Source organism: Lactuca virosa, chromosome 1 (genome assembly GCF_052849685.1).
Source record: "Lactuca virosa cultivar CGN04683 chromosome 1, Lactuca_virosa_CGN04683_v6, whole genome shotgun sequence".
Taxonomy (NCBI): domain Eukaryota; kingdom Viridiplantae; phylum Streptophyta; class Magnoliopsida; order Asterales; family Asteraceae; genus Lactuca; species Lactuca virosa.
Genome location: NC_136426.1, coordinates 210,469,122 through 210,483,749, shown reverse-complemented (window position 1 = coordinate 210,483,749; position 14,628 = coordinate 210,469,122). Strand labels below are relative to the sequence as shown.

Below are 14,628 nucleotides of genomic sequence, written 5' to 3'. Positions count from 1 at the left end.
CAAAGTATGTATGCGACTTGTGTACACAAGGCGGTGATAGGCGAACTAGGTAAGAATTCAACCATGAACTTCAAGACGAAGCCGACCTGTATTACGAGTAATCAATACTAACATTTAGATGAACATAGACAAATAAACCCAAATCCACACGACCTCTACCGATTAAAACAATAGGCAGGATAATGAAGATCCGCTGGAACACCCACACTAAGAGTTGGATTCAGTAGAGAACAAGAAGATTGAAATGGAACAGAAGTACGCTCACCTTTCCTCAACCATCGATGTCCCATTCAAATGCGAATTTCGGGACGAAATTCTCTCTAACGGGGGGATAATGTAACACCAGCAAAATTTAGGTCAAAAATAAATTGTTCAATAACCTTGATTGGGATAAATAAAGTGTTAGAGATTGTAACTAGGTTTCCAAAAATATAAAGAACACAAAAATCGAGTTATAACGAAGAAGTTATGACCAATCGAAGATACGCGACGATACCGGTAAAACACTGTTAAGCACAAAACGAGAAATTTCAATAAAATACTTTTCAACTATAGGTGTCTAAATGAAAGTTGTAGATATCCCAAAACCGTAAACATACATAAAAAGAACGCCCAAATCTGACTTCATATGAGGAAGTTATGATTTTTCGAAGTTTCGGACATAGCAGTAGACAGCTAAAAACTCGAAATCGAGATCGAGCGACTTTTTGCCAACACCATCTAAACGAGAATCGAATATCTCGCCGATAGTAATGCAACGGTAAAAATTCTGACGAAAACGGACATCGGATGAAGAAGTTATGGATTTTTAACGGACTTTTCCTGTCCCGGTCTGTTAAAAATATAATATTAAAAATAAAGTGAAAATTAGCCGACGAAGTCTAAACGAGAGTTGTAGAGCATAATCTCACCTACGCGTGAATATAAAGAACGTCGAAAACGGAGCTCGTATGCGAAAGATATGAATTTCTGAAGTTTGAGGCACGAGTTTCGACGATGTGTCAGAATTTTCAGAGTTCACGACGTGAACACTAAAGTTCACGACGCGAACAGTCTAACTGACCATTTCAGAGCCACTTGACGGATGACGCATGCCATGACGAATCGGGACAAACTCATGACGTGAATTGGCAAAACTCACGACGTGAACTTCGATTTTTAGCCTATATATAGAAATTGAAGCCTTTCGACTTTGGCTGCTCATTCCTATCCTCTCTCCCGCTTCTACTCTGTGTTAAGCATCTCGAGACAACCCCGAAGCCCCGATAACAACCCTAGCACACGACGCAAGGCTCGAAGTCCCGAAGTTCCCGAGGAACTTGCTTCTTTCCAGTCGAAGTACTACTTGAGTTTAGTCTCGCCTTCTTCAACTCACCACTTGTATCAGGTGAGTTATACCCCTACACTTTTCTAAACTTTTTATATGTTTTATAGGGGGGGAATACAAGTAAACACCCGGTTAATCCCGAGTGAAAACATCAATCTTTTGCTATACCTTTCATATTGCTTTTATAACTATCATATGGAAATTGTTAACATGCAAAACACCTCACAACACAACTTTACCCTTATGGGATACAATATGTTTTATAAATGAAATACATTTTATTTATACGTTTGCATACTACATTATATCAAGGCTAACCAATTCAACTATAACACCATGTAGTTACAAGTAAATATAACCCATCATTATGTTGTTATTAACACCGTCGAAAGGATAATCTTTTCATACAAAATCATATAAATTATATTGATTATACTTTACAAATCAATCCACTTTTTCTATCGTACAAGGTTATAAATAAAAATCGTTATTTTTATTTACTAAAAGGTTTATCATATATCTCTCATGAACTTATTGTTAGCAAATCATTTGTGAGACAGCGGCTTTGTTTAGTATTAAACGAGAGTCTTTCCCTTATAACCAGAGTTTCCCGTTCGGAGAGCGTGAGTTTCTGTATAGATCTATACGGGACCGACAATCCCATGCCCTGACTGTTAGCTACAGTTGGAACAAAAGTTCAGGGGTTACAAATGTCATTTACAGTAAGGATATCCGTCATATTAGCATGGTTATAGGAACTCGCAACGCGGAAACAATGACTCATACATGTAGTAATACTCAACTCAATCAAGCTCGGGTCATTTACAGTAAGGATATCCGTCATATTAGCATGGTTATAGGAACTCACAACGCGGAAACAATGACTCATACATGTAGTAATACTCAACTCAATCAAGCTCGGGGGATAATAACTATATGATCACTTAGTATTTACATCAGGGTTATATATGGTTTTCATTTGATAGACAGTGGGATGTGTGATTTCAGCTTCATTTCCTGTTCCTTGTTTGGTTGTGGATTTAGGGCAGAATCACCCAATCGACTGTCGGTTCCAGTCTTAGTCATATATAACTTGTAGGGACTAAGTAATCATGATAGGGTATTATCAGCACATTCAGAATTCAGTAAACGCAACTTTAACTAGTTTTACTTAATAATAAAACTACCAAGTTATAAAGCTAAGTATGTCATAGTTACTTACATATCACGGTCTTGGTCATTTAAGACTGCCTCTCATCTATTAGGGAAAATATGGGATTTTCTGGATCTAATACATTCATTTTCAACACAACAAATCATAACTCATCTATTAGGGAAAACATGGGATTTTCTGGATCTAATACATTCATTTTCAACACAACGAATCATAACTCATCTATTAGGTAAAACATGGGATTTTCTGGATCTAATACATTCATTTTTCAACACAACGAATCATAACTCTTTTCATTTGAAAATATCGGATTTTCAGGAGACATATACAAGTATTTTCATATTGATGTGATCACTTAGTGTGTATGTTTGGGTTATATAAAATGAAGATTCAATAGATAGTGGAATGTGTGGTTTCTGCCTCATTTCCTGTTCCTTGTTTGGTTATGGGCTTAGGGCAGATCTACTCATTCGACTGTCAGTTCGATCTTTGATTTTATATAACTTATATGCACTAAGTAATCATGGTAGGAAATAACATTGGTCACTTTTCATATACAAATTCAAAGTATCATATATCACTCTTTAAGCGTAAGAATCAAATATATTCTGTTATCAATGCTACGGGCTACACCTCAAGCTATTAAGAAAATATAGGATTTTCTGTAATATCATACGAACATTTTCAAGAAACAATAAACTTACCTTCTAAATCAAATACTTATGAACTCACCAACTTAAATGTTGATACACTTTCCAAATCACTTGTATTCTCAGGAAACTAATAAGCAGGTACTCGTAAAAGTGTCAAGAAGATGGAGCATAGTAGCTTTAAGTCTTTGTTTTGGTCATCTACTTTTGGAATCACACTATATACTTTATGTATTCAATGTAAACACTTTATTATCAATACAATGGTTGTTGTTGCTTTGATTACTATTTTACATTTGTTATGATACTGTACATGACGTCCTCCGCCACCGAATGTTTCCGCCGTTCAGGTTTGCGGGTGTGACACCGAATATGTAGCTAGTACCTGGATATGTTAGACAATATGTCTTATGTATGGTATGTGAGATGATGGGGGGGAAATAACTAAGCTTTTTGCTTACGGTTTTCAGTTATGGTTTCAGATACTTCTTCTGCGAAGGGAAAGGAGCCGAAACGGTACCAGCGCATCGCACACACGATTCTCCGCATATGAGATTCTTGGGATTTGTACTCTGACATTGTTACTATTTTATGGCATGCTTTGGAGATTTATGATCTATGGTTTTTATGAAATGAAATAACTTGATGATGTTTTCTTTAATTTTTTTATGAATCGGTATATCAAAAATGAAAATTTTTTGGTCCAGAATTTTGGGATGTTACTAGTTGGTATCAGAGCCTTGGTTTGAGGGATTCGGACACACCTTCGGGGGTGTCTGGACTCAAATAGATGGTTTGAAAGATTTTTACAAAGAAATAGTTTTTCTAAAATTTAAAATAAAGAGCTTTGAGAAAGAACAAGGTGTGTGATGCGTGAAATCGGCCGAGCTCAAGTATGTTTTCCCCAATATACCCATACATGTTTGCTATGATATATGACATGATTATGAGAACTACATACTAGATTAGGGATAAGGATCTAGGAAGGATGCCTTATATGCCTATTGTATGTATACGAGAACTTCATGCTATATTAGGGCTATGGATCTAGGAAGATGCCTTATGTGCATGCTATATGTGCTTGTTGAATTACATGCTAGAACTGATTAGTCAATGATATAATGGCCTGAATAGGATATGCTTGGTTTGGGTTACTCAATCCCAGAATGTTGCTTGCTTTATGCTTTTATGAGTTCTAGTTATCTTTAAATAATTAGTAAACGAATTCGTTAAGTTACATATTGAGAGGACTAAATAATTTCAGAAGGTTAGGTCTAGCCCTATTTCGCAGCTCTTGTTTGAGTCCAACCGTTGTAGGGTACGACCTCTCATTCGAAGAATTATCTGGTCTTAGTGATATGTAATGGTATCCGCGAGCTAGTTAGGTAAAGGTAGCAGAGACTTCTTACACAACTGGTGGCAGAGAGTGGGTTGGATAATTACCCTAGGGTAAGCCTAGGATGAGATTAGTGCAGCAATCAGTAGTAGCGAAAGGGACTTGGTGAAGTCAAGCCAATCCTTGAGGAAAGTACAGATAGATGTGGAAGGCATTATGGGCTCGTACTACTGAAAGCAGGGGATCCGTACTCGAGTCAAGGAGGGCTGAGATAGAACCAAGGAACTTGTAGAGTGTGTGAGACCTGTCGAGATTAGGTGTGACCCTAACGATTATGTGTTTTGTTTCAGAATGGTGTTGACATATTTCGGAGCAGGAGGTTCAGGGTCCGAATCAGGTTCAGGTTCAGGCTTGGGTGCGGGTTCCGAGCCGGTTGATGATGGGTTGCGCGAGTTCATCACATCAGAGATTACGAGAGGCATCCTTGAGGCGACCACGGTGATTTTCGGGTCGATCAAGGAAAGGATCATCGAACTCATGGAGGAGCGCCTCAAGGCGTTCAGGAGCGACATGACATCTGGATAGGCAGGGACAAGCAAACTCTCCTTCAAGGATTTCAAGGGATGTGGTACGCCAGACTTCCACAGGGTGAAGGACCCCATTGTGGCCAAGAGGTGGATTGCAGACATCAAGTCTGCACAGTTGACGAGCTTCTACCCTGAGGGGTCGAAGGTCAGGTATGATGCAGGTTGTTTCAGGAACAGAGCTAGAGACTGGTAGGAGGCAGCCAGTGATTCGTTGGGAGCCCCAGCCATTAAGGCTATGACTTGGTCGGACTTCGTGACCATGTTTAGGGCTGAGTTTGCGCCATTTGTGGACATTCAGCAGCTAGCCAGGGAGTTTCTTGACATGAGATAGATGACTGAGTCGGTGGCGGAGATTACCGCCAAGTTCAGGGAGAGGGCCTTACTGGTGCCTCAGTATGCAGGGGAAGAGGAGATGAGGAAGACCCGGTACTATGACATGTTGAGAGTTGACATCAAGAAACATGTCAGCTACTCAGCATGCCCGAATTTGGAGGACATGATAGCCAGGGCGAGAGAGAGAGGGAGATTGATATATAGCACATCTAGAAGAGGAAGGCAGAGGCTGGGCAGGTGACTGGGGTTTCGGGGAAGAAACCCATGGGATTTGACACTAGGTCGAAGGGCCAGCAGGACCGGAGCCGCTGTGGGAAGTACGACAAGACACATGAGGGGGTTTGTAGACTAGGGTCATTGGGCTGCTATAAGTACGGCAAGATTGGACACTTTGGCAGGGATTGTACTGCCCCTATCCCCACCCTTCAGACATTAGACCTGATTTGCTTTCATTGCAATCAGAAGGGCCATAAAAGGCCAACTGCCCGAGATTAGTACCAGCAGAGCTAGTGGTGGCGCTAGCTCCAACGACCATGCGGATCACGGATGGCCGACAGGGCAAGACAGATGCTCCAGTGGTGAGGAGCCGAGCCTTCCAGTTGACCGCCGAGGAGGCGCGTGTCGCACTGGATGTGGTGACGAGTATGTTTTCTCCTCCCTAACTCTTATTACATGTCGTATATGATATTTATGTGCTATGTTTATGTGTTTTGTGTAGGATCGTTCCATGTGAACGACATTCCAGTACATGTGTTATATGACTCGGGGGCTATCCGATCATTTGTCTTCCTTTCTCTTTGCAAGAGGTTTTCAGAGTCATCAAGGATGTTAGATTGTCCCCTAGAGGTTGAGATTGCGGACAACCGATCTGTTTGGGCATCAGAGGTTTTTAAGGATTGTTTTTTGAGGTTGTATGACGAGCGTTACCTCGTGGATTTGGTTCCCTTTCCGTTGCATGGGAACAAGGTTATCATCGGTATGGATTGGATGAGCCCTAATGGGGCGGTTATCGACTGTGCGCAGTAGTTGGTACGTGTCAGGACGCCAAGTGGAGGAGAGCTAGTGATTACGGGCGAGAGGTCGTAGTGTGAACCAGCTATATGTTCAGCAGCAAGAGCAAGACGTTACCTTCAGCAGGGTTGTGAAGGGTATCTCGCCTACGCTATGGATACCCGAGAGGTGGGTAAGGCGATTGTGAGTGATGTACCTGTGGTGCGAGGGTACCCGTACGTATTTTCAGAGGAGCTACATGGGATACCTCCGGAGAGACGATTACAGTTCAGGATGGACCTAGTCCTTGGTGCGGCTCTGATAGTCAAGGAACCATATCGGTTAGCTCCTCCTAAGATGCAGGAGTTGTCTACACAGCTGCAGGAGTTGTTAGACAAAGGATTCATCAGACCGATCAGTTCGCCTTGGGGAGCCCTGATCCTGTTCGTAAAGAAGAAGGAAGGGTCACATAGGATGTATATAGACTATCGGGAGTTGAAAACGGTAACAGTGAATAACTGTTATTCACTCCCGAGGATTGATGATCTCTTCGACTAGCTACAGTTGCATCTTGGTTTTCCAAGATAGATTTGCGTTTAGGCTACCACCAGATGCGAATTAGAGATGAGAATGTACAAAAGACTATCTTCCGGACTCACTATGGCCACTACGAGTTTGTAGTGATGTCCTTTAGGCTCACCAATGCTTCTTCCGCGTTCATGGACCTCATGAACCTCATATGCAAACCGATGTTGGATTTGTCTGTGATAGTCTTTATCGATGACATCTTGGATTACTCCAAGACGCATGAGCAGCACGAGGAACATTTGCGGGAGGTGTTGGATAACCTGAGGAGGGAGAGCTTGTACACCAAGTTTGCCAAGTGTGAGTTTTGGTTGCGCGAGGTGCAGTTTCTGGGGCACCTTGTCAACCAGAATGAGATTTTGGTTGACCCGGCCAAAGTAGAGGCTGTGATGAGATGAGAGGTTCTGAAGTATCCATCTGAGATTCGAAGTTTCCTTGGGTTAGCGGGCTATTACTGGAGACTCATACAAGACTTATCCAAGATAGCAGTACCCTTGACCTGGCTGACGAAGAAGGCCATGGTCTTTTACTGGGGGCCTGAGCAGCAGGCAGTGTTCGAGACATTGAGACAGAGGTTGTGCGAGGAGCCGATCTTATCCCTGCCAGAGGGCGTGGAGGATTTTGTAGTATACAGTTATGCGTCCATATAGGGTTTGGGCACAATGTTGATGCAGAGAGGGCACAACATCGCCTACGCCTCGAGGCAGCTGAAGCCTCACGAGGCGAACTACCCGACACACGATCTAGAGTTGGGAGCAGTTGTGTTCGCCCTCAAGATTTGGCGGCATTACCTCTATGGGGTTCGTTGTACCATATACACAGACCAAAAGAGATTAAGGTACCTCATGGATCAACCGAATCTGAACATGAGGCAGTGTCGGTGGCTAGATGTGGTGAAGGATTATGATTCTGAAGATCCTCTACCACCTGGGGAAGGCCAACGTTGTGGCCGATGCGCTTAGCTGCAAGTCAGCCCCAATCAAAGACATTTTTTTGAGGATAACGGTGGTGACTCCACTTTTGGAGCAGATCCGAGAGGCGCAGGTTGAGGGAATGACAGAGGAGCGCCGAAAGTGTGAGCGTATCATAGACCAGGTGGCCTTGTTTGACTATGATAGTCGTGGGTTGCTGAACCTGCATGGGAGGGTCTGGGTTCCGTATTGGGCCGGAGTACGACATATTCTGATGGATGAGGCTCACAAGTCTATATTTTCCATCCATCCCGGGGCGACGGAGATGTATAGAGATCTCCGCCCTGATTACCAGTGGCCCTGCATGAAGCGGGATGTAGCCTGGTACGTCGAGAGATGTCTGACCTATAGGAAGGTCAATGAAGAGGACCAGAGGCCTCACGATAAGACGTAACCGTTGGACATCCCTGTGTGGAAGTGGGAGGATATTATTGTGGATTTCATCATAAAGCTTCCCAAGACCGCACGAGGAGTGGATTCGATTTGGGTCATCGTGGATCGGTTGACCAAGAGTGCCCATTTCATCCCGATCCAGGAGAGCATTTCGGCCGAGAAGCTGGCCGACATCTACATCAGAGAGGTAGTATCTCGACACAGAGTGCCGGTTTCTGTGATTTCTGACCGAGACGTGCGATTTACTTTCAGATTCTAGAAGAAATTTCATGATGAGTTAGGTACTCGTCTGCACTTTAGCACGACCTTTCACCCGCAAACGGATGGTTAGAGCGAGCAGACCATCCAGACTCTGAAGGATATGCTGCGGGCATGCGTTCTAGACTTCGGTGGTAGCTGGGATACCTACCTTCCCTTGGTAGAGTTTACCTACAATAATAGCTACAACGCGAGTATAGACCGTTCTCCCTTCGAGATGTTGTATAGGAGGAAGTGCAAGACCCCGATATGCTGGGGTTAGGTTGGACAGAGGGTCATGGGGAGTACCAAAGTGGTACTCAAGACGACAGAGAGGATACAACAGGTCCGGAGCAAGCTTCAGACTACTCAGAGTCGGCAGAAGAGCTACGCCGACAGACGCCTATATGACCTGGAGTTTCAGGTCAGGGATATGGTTCTCCTGAAGGTGTCACCTTGGAAAGGTGTCATCCGGTTCAGGAAGCGGGGAAATTTGGGCCCCAGGTACATTGGTCCTTTCAGGGTTGCAGCCTAGGTGGGCAAGGTGGCGTTTAGACTGGACCTGCCAGCCGAGCTTAGTCATATCCACAACACTTCCCAAGTCTCCCAGATGCGAAAGTGCCTGGTAGATGGCTCCTTGGTGGTACCTATAGAGGATATTCAGGTATATGATAGCCTGAACTACATCGAGCGACCAGTAGCCATCCTCGACAGGAAGATGAAGGATCTGAGGAACAAGAAAGTTGAGTTAGTAAGGTGTAATGGTAGCACCACAAGGGCTTGGATTAGACTTGGGAGCCTGAGGACGAGATGAGGGAGCACTACCCAAAGCCATTCCCAAATGCAGCAGACTTCGAGGACGAAGTCTAAAATAAGTGGGTGAGATTTGTAACGTCTGGTTCCTGATATGTATTTTAATATGAAATTATTCATTTTTGCAAAGGGACTCGATGAGTTGGAGGCCCCAAACTCATCGAGTAGGAATGGGATTTTTGGACGTGGCACTTGAAGTCTACTCGACGAGTTGAAAGGCCTCAACTCAACGAGTAGGACTGCCAGAATGAAACCCTAACTTTCAGGGTTTGCGCCCTATTTAAGGACCTTAACACCTCCTTATAGCCTCCCTCATCGCCTCCCTCAGTCCAACAAACCATAATTCGTGATCTTGAGCTTTGTGAGTGGGTGTGAGTGAAAATGAGTGATTCTTTGGTTTTTCCTTGAAGGAGTAGAAGCTAGAAGTGCTTGGTTGAAGGAAGAAGCTTTGGATCCAGCAGTAGAACTTCATTTTTGGCTCATTTGAGGTATAAAGTTGATACATTGGCTTTCTATGGCTTAAATCTCCATTTAGGGTTGTATTTTACTATTTTTGGAACCATTCATGGATGCAGGAATATTTTGGAGTCACGACTTTAGATCCAGAGCCTTTGAGGGACTCCATGGTATAAAGATGCCCATTTTATGGCCATGGGAGTCCCATCCATCAAATGAACCATTTTTAGGGCTTTTTGAGCTAAATAACCCATGCATGCATGTAAAGTTAGAAACTTTACGTGATATATCGACCCTAGGAAAACATATCTATGTTTTGGATGCATTAATCACGACTAAAAACGACTGTATGGATTTAGAATATAGGGGACTCGACGAGTTGTACATACAACTCGGCGAGTTGGGTCGTGGTCCCCCAACCTTTTCTGTTGCTGAGTAAACTCGTTGAGTCTAGGAGATGACTCAGCGAGTTTGGCATGTTTTGGGCTTGAAGGTTGAAGAACTCGATGAGTTCAAGGAGGAACTCGACGAGTTATGAGAAAATGTCCCGACTCTATATGAAGGAGAACTCGACGAGCCCAAGGAGGAACTTGGCAAGTTGTGAGTAAAAAGTTCCGACTATGTTATAAGGAAGAACTCGACGAGTTCATGTAAGAACTCGACGTGTAGGATCGGGACTTCAGGGTTTCATGGATTATGGAACTCGGCGAGTTGAGTCAACCAGATGTTGACTTTGACCAAAGGTTGATTTTGACGAGGGTGTTGACATAGACTTTGATTTTGACCAGAATTGACCCTAAAGGGGTTATGAGTATGAAAAGGTAATTAAAGGAGAATGTTATGTGTCGGAGTTTGAGAGGAGTTGATCCCAGCACCGAGGACAATTCAGCTACTTCACGACATTGAGGTGAGTTACCTTCCAGTAGAAGTGGGTCGAAGACACCAATGCCGACCCACTAGTAAGAGTTATAGTAGAGATGTTTGTCTTTGTGATAATTATCTGGTATGTCACTATCTGTTATGCTTATGTGCTAGTATGCTATGATGTTATGTGATAGTGGTAGGAGGGGTAGGATGGAACCCAGTATCGGTCGATAGGGCCGAAGGGGTATGCCAGCACCCGGATAAGCTAGGCAGTATATGAATTATATGTTTATGCACGAGGATGCTATGTGGTAGAAGTAGGAGTGAAATAGTCCTCGGTACCGGTCGAAAGGACCGAAGGGGTAAGACCAGAACCCTGATATGCTAGGCGAGGTACCGGTTAACAAGAATGAAAGGGGTAGGCCAGCACCCTGATATGCTAGGCAAGTGACTGGTCGAAAGGACTGAAAGGGTAGGCCAACACCCTGATATGCTAGGCAAGTTACCAGTTGAATGAGACCGAAGGGGTAGCTAGTACCTGGATATGTTAGAAAATATGTGTTATGTATGGTATGTGGTATGAAGGGGAACTCACTAAGCTTTGTGCTTACGGTTTTCAGTTTTGGTTTCAGGTACTTCCGCGAAGGGAAAGGAGTTGACATGGTAGCAGCCCATCGCACACACGATTTTCCGCATATAAGGTTCTTGGGATTTGTACTCTGACATTGTTACTATTTTATGACATGCTTTTGAGAGTTATGATCTATGGTTTTTATAAAATGAAATAACTTGATGTTTTCTTTAAATTCTTTTATGAATCGTTATATCAAAAATGAATTTTTTTTTGGTCTAGAATTTTGGGATGTTACAATAAGAAATGTGGTTACCTGTCCTTAACATCCTTTCCTTTCAAATCAGCAACTTCTGCTAGCGCTTTATTCCATTTTTCCATCTTTTGAGCCAATTTACTTCTTTCATTGGCATCCGTTTCTGCCTCCATCCTCTATCGATGTTTAGCCATTGCATCTCCGAAGCTGTTTTATTGCTTCCTGACATGAGTGGGCTCAACATGATAAAAGATGGGAATTACAACAAGCTTGGATGTCCTCCGTTGTTCAAGGATCAACACCAGTTCATCAAGACACCATGTGGAAGTAGCATAATTTTTGGACAACACGATAACAGAAGCCCTAGACCCTCGAATACCACTCTCCAGTTCTGGTTTCAGATCTTCCCCTGTTTCAATCTCTTCATCATCTAAGAAGGTAGTGATGTTGGAATGAATGAGGGCATTATAAAGGTGATTAGTGAAACTATGACGAGTGTCAACACCTCTGAAACTTATAAATACATCATATCTATGAGCTTGAGTTGATGAAGAAGATGAAGATCCTTCAGAAAATTCAGAGAGAGCAACCATTATGAGTTACGCCTACTGTCTCTCATAAAGTAAGAAAGTAAGTATTGTGTTCTGAAGCTTTTGAATCCCACGTTTTCCTCAATTGTGCACCAATCTAAAGATCCGATACATAATGTCCCTACAAAATATCCAAATTATTAATGCCTTTTGCAACTTAAGTCTCATCAAAGAATATAATCTGAATAATAATACGTTATAATCATTATAATTTAAAATTTTTAAATGCCTAAAAAACAATACATACGTACCTCCAGACTTTTCCATGCGAAGTAATATGCTTCAGAATTAACTAACATATATACAACTATTTATTGATATAGAATCACCATATTGAACCAATATATTTAATTAACCTACAAAACCTTTATTTTGATCCGATTAACCCACCACAAACATCCCTAATATTGTCTAACAATTTCCATAAAGTTAAGTTAAATAATCCTGAAACAAATCAACACCAAATACTATTCGAGAAACCAAATCCTATCCACACGAGGGTGAGGGATCAATTATGTGACAAAGGTGTCTCAAGGGACAAGTGACATAGGCTTTGACCAACATTGTAGGTGTTAAACTTGCAAAGAAATCCATCATCAATTTGCAAATAAATGGCGCATTAATTGATTGATTTATGATCTAGACTCTGCACTAGCAAGAATCTAATTTTGATTCATAGAATATATAACACCTAAACGTATTCCATGAAAACCAAGATTCCTTACAATCTGGCTTCAACAGGTCAGCAAGCTAACCAGGCAATTTGGCTTTATTACAATCGAAAATCAAAGCTTCTTCATTATAAATGTTTAGATTACTGTTCAGGTTCAAAAGGATCATATGTTGAGAATCGTGTTTGTGAGTTGGAAGATTTGGATGAATTATGGAAGTACATGGACTCTGTACTATCCTAACTGAAATACAAAACTGAAAAAGGTAACAGAAATAATAGAAATTTCAGTCCCCTGTTAATGAACAAACACATGATTATGATGTGATTTATGATTATAAGATAAAATTGTCTAGCATGTGAAACTAACTGAAAGTACCTTCACAGTTACCCGCTTACAGAACAACAGCGAGAACTGAAGCAGCGAGACAGCGGACGATCCAACAGCCACACGACTGAGAACGACGACGAAGACTGAAAATTGCAGACTGAACGGGAACGAAGTCGGCCGGTAAACGGCAAGTCAACGAGGAAGGAAAGGAGGCCAGAGAGGTGAGATAAAGTGTCGGATCTTTTTTTTTTGTCTTTGCTATTGAGAAGAGGTTTTCACCGTTTGACGTATACAAAAATTCCTGTACAAAAAGTCAAAAATGATGTTATGTTTCTGGAGAAAATACAGAAATGGTCCTTGTGGTTGTAAAAACTTTGCAGTTTTAGTCTAAAATATTTTTTTTTATCACTGATCGGTCTTTAAGTATGTGTGTTTGTTGTGATTTTTGTCCCTCGCCAATGTGATGACTAAAAATACTTTTTCTATTTTTTATGTAACACCAATGTTTTAGAAAACAAGTAAATGGAAATATAATGGTGGTGCGAAGATCAAAATAAATATGAAATAGATGAATGATAAAAAAAAGGGTATGTTAGTTTAATAGGTAATGTAGAACATGTAGAGTTTTCATGATGAAAAAATTATTTCCATGTGAATTAAATATACTTTGGAATGGGAAGACCAAAGATGTCATGGAATGGTTCACGGAAGTTACAATGTACTTGAATGTGTGTATGTAAGTTGAAGTGTATGTTGAGAATAATTGGATGGAAGTAGCTTAAATAGAAGGAATAAGGTCTGTATGGTTTTTATGAAAAGAGGTGTTCAGTGTGAACACTTGTTCAGATTGAATACTTTGTGTGTTTTGGTTATACATAAAAGAAATTTAGTTAAAATAAAGTACATCATCAAAATGGGTTTGAGATCATAACTAATACTTTTTAAAGATGTTTCTTAAGAATCATAACTTGTTGGACCTAAGGAACAACCGTTTACAATTGTGATTTGAGAATCCATTTGAAAGTTAAAACCTCAAATTTCTGTAACCTTGGCACCAAAAATCGTAGCTCTATGGGTGGGCGCCCAAGTCCTATGGTTTTGGCGGCTGAAAAAGAATAAAATGTGTAGAAGCCAATAAAGTGTTTTGAAGATGGAATTTCATGCTTATTGAGGAATAACATGGTCTTGGTGTTTCCTTAGTACTCATGAACAGTGTGATACACCGTATACGTTACAAGGAAATGCATTGATCCGGCATGCATTTCAAGACGACTCGGTTACTCCATCTATGTTCTTGGCATAGATAGCCTTAATATATATATATATATATATATATATATATATATATATATATATATATATATATATATATATATATATATATATATATATATATCCTCTTTAATAAATGAAAGTTTTTTTGTCACATGTCATCTTCTCCTTCATTTTGACACTTGTCATTTTGTGAGAATTTTAGAAATTTTATTTTCCACT

At 41.3% G+C, this 14,628-nt stretch overlaps 1 long non-coding RNA gene across 1 annotated transcript; it reads right to left on the bottom strand.

Annotated features, from left to right (window-relative positions):
- Positions 1-2,294: 2,294 nt before the first annotated feature.
- Positions 2,295-13,401, bottom strand: LOC145164464 (uncharacterized). The gene is made up of 3 exons (XR_013739829.1): positions 13,183-13,401; positions 3,613-12,254; positions 2,295-3,536 (listed from the first exon to the last, which is right to left on the bottom strand). It is a non-coding gene; the product is annotated as an uncharacterized LOC145164464 (long non-coding RNA).
- Positions 13,402-14,628: the final 1,227 nt, after the last annotated feature.